This window comes from Marmota monax, unplaced genomic scaffold, assembly GCF_021218885.2.
Source record: "Marmota monax isolate L192 unplaced genomic scaffold, Marmota_monax_Labrador192_F-V1.1 WCK01_AAM20220418_F8-fsc00202, whole genome shotgun sequence".
Classification (NCBI taxonomy): Eukaryota; Metazoa; Chordata; class Mammalia; order Rodentia; family Sciuridae; genus Marmota; species Marmota monax.
In genome coordinates this window covers 1815359-1821124 of record NW_026695005.1, presented here as the reverse complement: position 1 = coordinate 1821124, position 5766 = coordinate 1815359, and the positions used below count along the sequence as shown (strand labels likewise).

At 33.1% G+C, this 5766-nt stretch overlaps 1 pseudogene; it reads right to left on the bottom strand.

Moving 5' to 3' along the window:
* Positions 1 to 4723: 4723 nt before the first annotated feature.
* Positions 4724 to 4834, bottom strand: LOC124081364 (U2 spliceosomal RNA; annotated as a pseudogene).
* Positions 4835 to 5766: the final 932 nt, after the last annotated feature.

The following is a 5766-nucleotide window of genomic DNA, read 5'->3' as shown; positions in this document are numbered from 1 at the left end:
TCAAGCCATTCTATTTTAAGGGCAACTTCTATAAAAAATATTACCCTAAGGCAATCAGTCAAAATCTTCTTTCTTGTATTTCCACATTTTTATCTTAATTCTACCAACTAAGTAAATAAAACTTGAATTGAAGCCCCTATCCAAATTTTAAAATTCATGACTTTCAGGGATCTTGTAGATTTCCTAATAATTATAGACCATTGTATCACATTATTTCCAAATTATTTTCTTCTCCAGGTTAAAGATTCTTATAAATTCTTTGATTATTCAGGTTCTGAATCTCTTTTCCATTTTAGACAAACTATATTATTATTGTTTAATTTTTCCATAATACTCTGCTTCATCAAGCATCTAATAAAATACTGTGGATTGTTATGTACTCAGAGAAGATTGTTTTCTACCCAGATGAGATTTTCTGTATCAACTTCTAAAGCATTTCACTTATCTGCGGATTCATAAAAAACACCATTCTCATGTCCCATTAGATGAAGCCACTGTCAGAGTTACACTAACAAGGAACAATTTTTACAATATAATACTAACAACTCCAAATTATAGAGTAGTCATAATTGGTAGCAAGAATAAAACTGTTGTAATATCAAGAACTCTGAATTGTAACTCAGGATACCTGTGAACCTTATTTTTATTTACTTATTTGGTACTGGTGATTGAATCTAGGTTAAGTTTTTTTTTTTTTTTTAAATAAGCTGCATCCTCAGGCCTCTTTAGTTTTTAAGAGAGGGCTTCATCAAGTTGCTGAGGATCTAGCAAAGTTGCTGAGACTAGCTTTGAACTTGTAATCCTTCTGCCTCATTCTCCCAAGTTGCTGAAATTATAGGGGTGCTCCACAACAGCTCACACCTGTAATGCATTCTAAAGTGTGTAACATTATTTTTATAACTTTGGCTAAGTCACTTTGTTTTAGTCATTTTTTCTGTTGTTGAGACCAAAAGACCTGACTAGAACAATTTTAGAGAAAGAAAAGTTTATTTGGAGCTCATGGTTTAAGAAGTTTCAATCCATAGATGACTGACTCCATTGCTCTGAGCTCAAGGACAGGCAGAATATTGAGTAGAAGGGCATGCTAGAGGGAAGCAGCTCAGGACATGAAAATCATAAAGCAGAGAGAGACTCCTCACCAGGACACAACATAAACCCCAAAGGCACCCTACCAATGACCTACGTCTTCTAGCCACACTCTACCTGCCTCTGGCTACCACCAGTTTGAATCCATTCAATTATATTAATGAACTGCTTAGGTTTAGACTCCAACAGAAACATTTCACCTCTAAATTTCTTGTGTTGACTTGTACATGAGCTTTTGAAACATCTCACATCTAAACCATACCACACTTCACTTTAAAACCTTTGTAAAATGAGTTTAGTGATTCTCATTCAAACCATGAAAAACCACTGAGGATAATGAAATATGTTATTAAAAGGATAATATATGTCCTTTGCATCTTTGTGACAAGATACCTGACAGAGACAACTTCAAAGGAGGAAAGGTGTTATTTTGATTCACAGTTTTGTAGATTTCAGTCCTTGGGCTGTTTCGTCTGGAACTGTGCTGAGCAATACAGTATAGCTGGGCATGTGAGGTAGAACAAAACTGCTGACCTCTTGGTAGCTAGGAACTGAAGAATGAAGAGAAAAAAGTACCATGGTCGTAATATCCTCTTTAAGGGCACACTCACAAAGACCTAACCGACTCCCACTAGGCCACACCTCCTAATGGTTCCACCACAACCAACAGCACCACAGGCTGAAGACCAACCCTTAGACACATTCAAGATCTAAATTATTGTGTGGAGATTCAAACAATAGGGGAAACTTAGGGGAAACACTGGACCAGAAAGTCTCCAAACTTCTAATAATCCCTGGCTTTTATTCACTATGCTGTTTTTCAGATTCCTAGAGACAACATTTTTCAACTTAGTTTCAACAGAATACCAGTGTCTGCCTATATATTAACAGGTGCTTTTTAGATGATTTTGATGTAAAAAATAATTTTGTTAAATCTTATATACAACACCCCACCTTTTGGAATTGTGTTACCTACTTAAAAATAAAAAGTATATATATATAATAAAAAGTATATATATATAATAAAAAGTATATATATATAATAAAAAGTATATATATATATATATAATAAAAAGTATATATATATATATATATATATATATATATATATATATATATACTTTTTTTTATTTTTAAGTAGGTAACACAATTTTTATTTTGTTATATATATAACAAATAATATGTATATAATATACAGATATATATAATTTTTGTATGTGTTTCTGGGGATTGAATTTAGGGCTACTTGACCACTGAGCCACATCTCCAACCCTATTTTATGTTTTATTTAGAGACAGGGTCTCACTGAGTTGCTTAGTGCCTTGAAGTTGCTGAGGCTGGCTTTGAACTTGTGATTCTCCTGTCTTAGCCTCCCAAGTTGCTGGATTACAGGCAAAAAAAAAAAATCATATTAAACCTATCCATTATTTCTATTTTTTGATGGAATTTTTTCTCAAAATATCATTTATATTGAGTCAGATACTCATTTATTTTATTTGTGTTTTCCCATTTTTTGTTATGTAATTTTCATAAAGTATGAATTTTGATGTCATCTCTATATTCCTATATCACTTAGAATAAAATAAAGATTGGGACCCTATAATTATGTAAACAAACAGCTTCAATGCTTTGGATGTTGACAGATAAACAATCCAAACCAATACACATTTTCTATGTTTACACAGATATAATGGAATATTGTTTATTTGGGATGACTATAGAAACAAATAAAATATAAATGAGAGCAGCAGATAGTGTGTGTTAAATGCCAAATAAATGAGAGAGAGACAAAGATAATATTGAACTGAAAAATATAGGTAGCTTTAAACAGATTTAAAACATATTGAACTTCATAAAATGAAAACATAAGTACTGTGAAGATATTCTGGGTGGAGCAAATTAGATAAGAAAACAAAATTCAGGGGTTATTGTGTTATCAGAATATTTGTTTTTACTATTTCTTCTGCCATCCTCTAGGGTTCAATTGCTATCATTTTCCTTATATCTTCCTTAAATCACAGGTTTTTAGCTCCCATTGCATTTAGAAGTTATTCTATGTTCAAGGCAGAGAGGACCATGTGAGGTAGCATGATATGGTCAATGCTTGTTAAGTATGTTATCAGGAACTGTTTGTGAAAGAGCATAGGCCAACCGTATAGAATTATACAGGCAAGATTGGCTCTTCCCTAAATGCTACCTTTAGTGAAGCCCCCAAGTGGGGTTCCCAATTCTTTCAAATTCTTATAACTCCAAACCTAGGATTTAGAATTATTTTCTTCTTTCCCCCATTGCCATTTTTCTACTACATCTTTGCCAGCACCAAAACAATATTTTAATCTGGTAAATCAGTAAATTCTTGCTTCCATCAGAAAATGATGCAGCATTCTTGAACATCCTTCTTCCATCTTTAAAATATGTTCATACAATCATTCATCATTCTTCCTAGCTAGCTGGTTGTGATAACTGGCTCAAATTCATCTCCTCCATAGTGATGGATCTCTTGTTCTTGGTTGATGGTCACACACATCCCAATGGTCACATCCTGAAGATGTTATAACATGGAACACTCCTAATTCTAAAATCAGTTATTTTTTTCTCAACAGTTTTAATCTCCCCAAGCTGATCTTTGAAGTAACTGGGAACTTTGATTCCTATTTTCTTAAAACTGCATGAGCCACTGACTTCTCTCTGTGGTTCCCTCTATGGCACTGTTAAGGTGCTATTCCCTAATCCCCAATAAAATTTCGGGTCTTTTTGAAGCAAAGACAAAGGATTTATTCTGGCCAGGGCTGAGACAACAGAAAGCAAACAGTTCTGCAGCTTTTGACCCCTGAGTAGGGGTGGAAAGCAGCTTATAAGGACTATAAAACCACAAAGAAGTGGGGCAGGAGAGGCAATTAATAATCACAAGATAAATTTCATAAAATGGAAAATACATTTTCTCAGAAATCACACCTTTTGTACATACTCAGGAAGGCAAGCTTGCATTAGCTCCATAGTTCAAAGATATTGTAGTCAGGATGCAAGTGGGTGGGGGTGGAGGTGTCAGCTTCTGTGCGAGTGGGCTCATGTGGGAGTGGGGGGCAATTTCAAACAGGGTGAGGTGTCTGAACAAAATGGGATAACTCTGACCTAATTTTCAAATCAGCTCATAACAATACTGACATCCTCTGTTTCATTTCTTGCTCCAAATACTCAGTCTGTTTAAGTAGAACTTCCGGAGATTATCTCAGAGCCCGAAATATTTGGACCATTATATATTAATAACATCATAATGGACTCCTTAAAATTGCTAAACCATTGTAATGCATGAAAAGAGTAGAAACATTTCATATTTTTCTCTATTCTGTCATGTTCTCTTACATGTAATGTCTTGAAATTTACTTTATTCTTCAACTTTGTTTAACAGAAAATTGCAATGTATTTTATGCGCACTTTTTCCTAAAATTTTTGAAATAATTTTGTTACTATGGAAGTATTTTCTAGATCTTGCCCAGTCCACATTCTGAGGAACTTTAGTTTTGCATTCTGTTTCACTGGACATGTTCCCTCTTTACTAATGCTATCTTACCAGCACTGAAAATCCTTAAGCTTTGACAACTATAATATATTATCTTTCGTGTTTATGCTACTTTGTAATTGTTGCCTATTCAATACCAAATTTTCAAAGTAAATATTCGATACTTATTTATTATACTGATAAGGACAGATACAATACTTGATCTTAGCCAAAAGGTCAAGAAGTGATTCCACAGTTATTTATAATTTTGTCTTCCTACTCTATTCCGAATTATTTCTATTCCATTCTATACACCTCCCTCTAGTAATCTGAAACTGCTCATACCAAGCTCCCCAATGGATAAGTTAAATTAACTTGAGACTGTTAAGTCCTAAGTAAATACTCACAGATCTTTGAAATAACTTCCCTTTTAGAATGACGCCCTTCTCATGTCTTACAGGACACCATCCTAAGTTTGTTTGTTTGTTTTCATCTAGATACTCTGTTTTAGTCTTTTTGTGCTGGCTTCTTTTCCAGAATGTGAGAAACTTTCATAATTGTGTCTAAAACCTGATCTCAGCTCATACAGAGTAATCTCATGCATTCAATAATTTTAATTAATACATATTCATCAAGCAACATTTTTCTCTATTTTTTCAATATCCTATCTTAGGTTATAAATGTTTGAGCAATACACATTGATAGATAATTTCACCTCAATAATTTCAAGCATTTCAAATGTAGAATATCTAAAATATATCATACTTTATAATATACTATAAATACTATGTATACTATAAGTACTATATAATACTTTCCAAATATCTTCTTTTCTAGTTCTGTGTATCATGAAATACCTACTACACATCTGCTCAAAACAGAAATCTGAGTCACGTTTTTTGCCTCCTACTCCTAATCAACACATAAGATGTATTAATTGTATCATTTTGCTTAAAATTTCTCCATTTCCACTGCCAGTATTCTAATCCACAATTCATCATCTCTCTTCTTGATTGTTTGACAGAGTCCTAACTAGATAGTCCAAATAAATTATTTTCTGCTTAAAATCTATTCTTCAAACTGCACCTTGAATAATATTTTAAAAATAAATATCTGATTATGTCAATTGCCTTTATTAAGCTCTTCAGAATCCCTTTTGGCTAAAGTAAGCAAAAATGTTT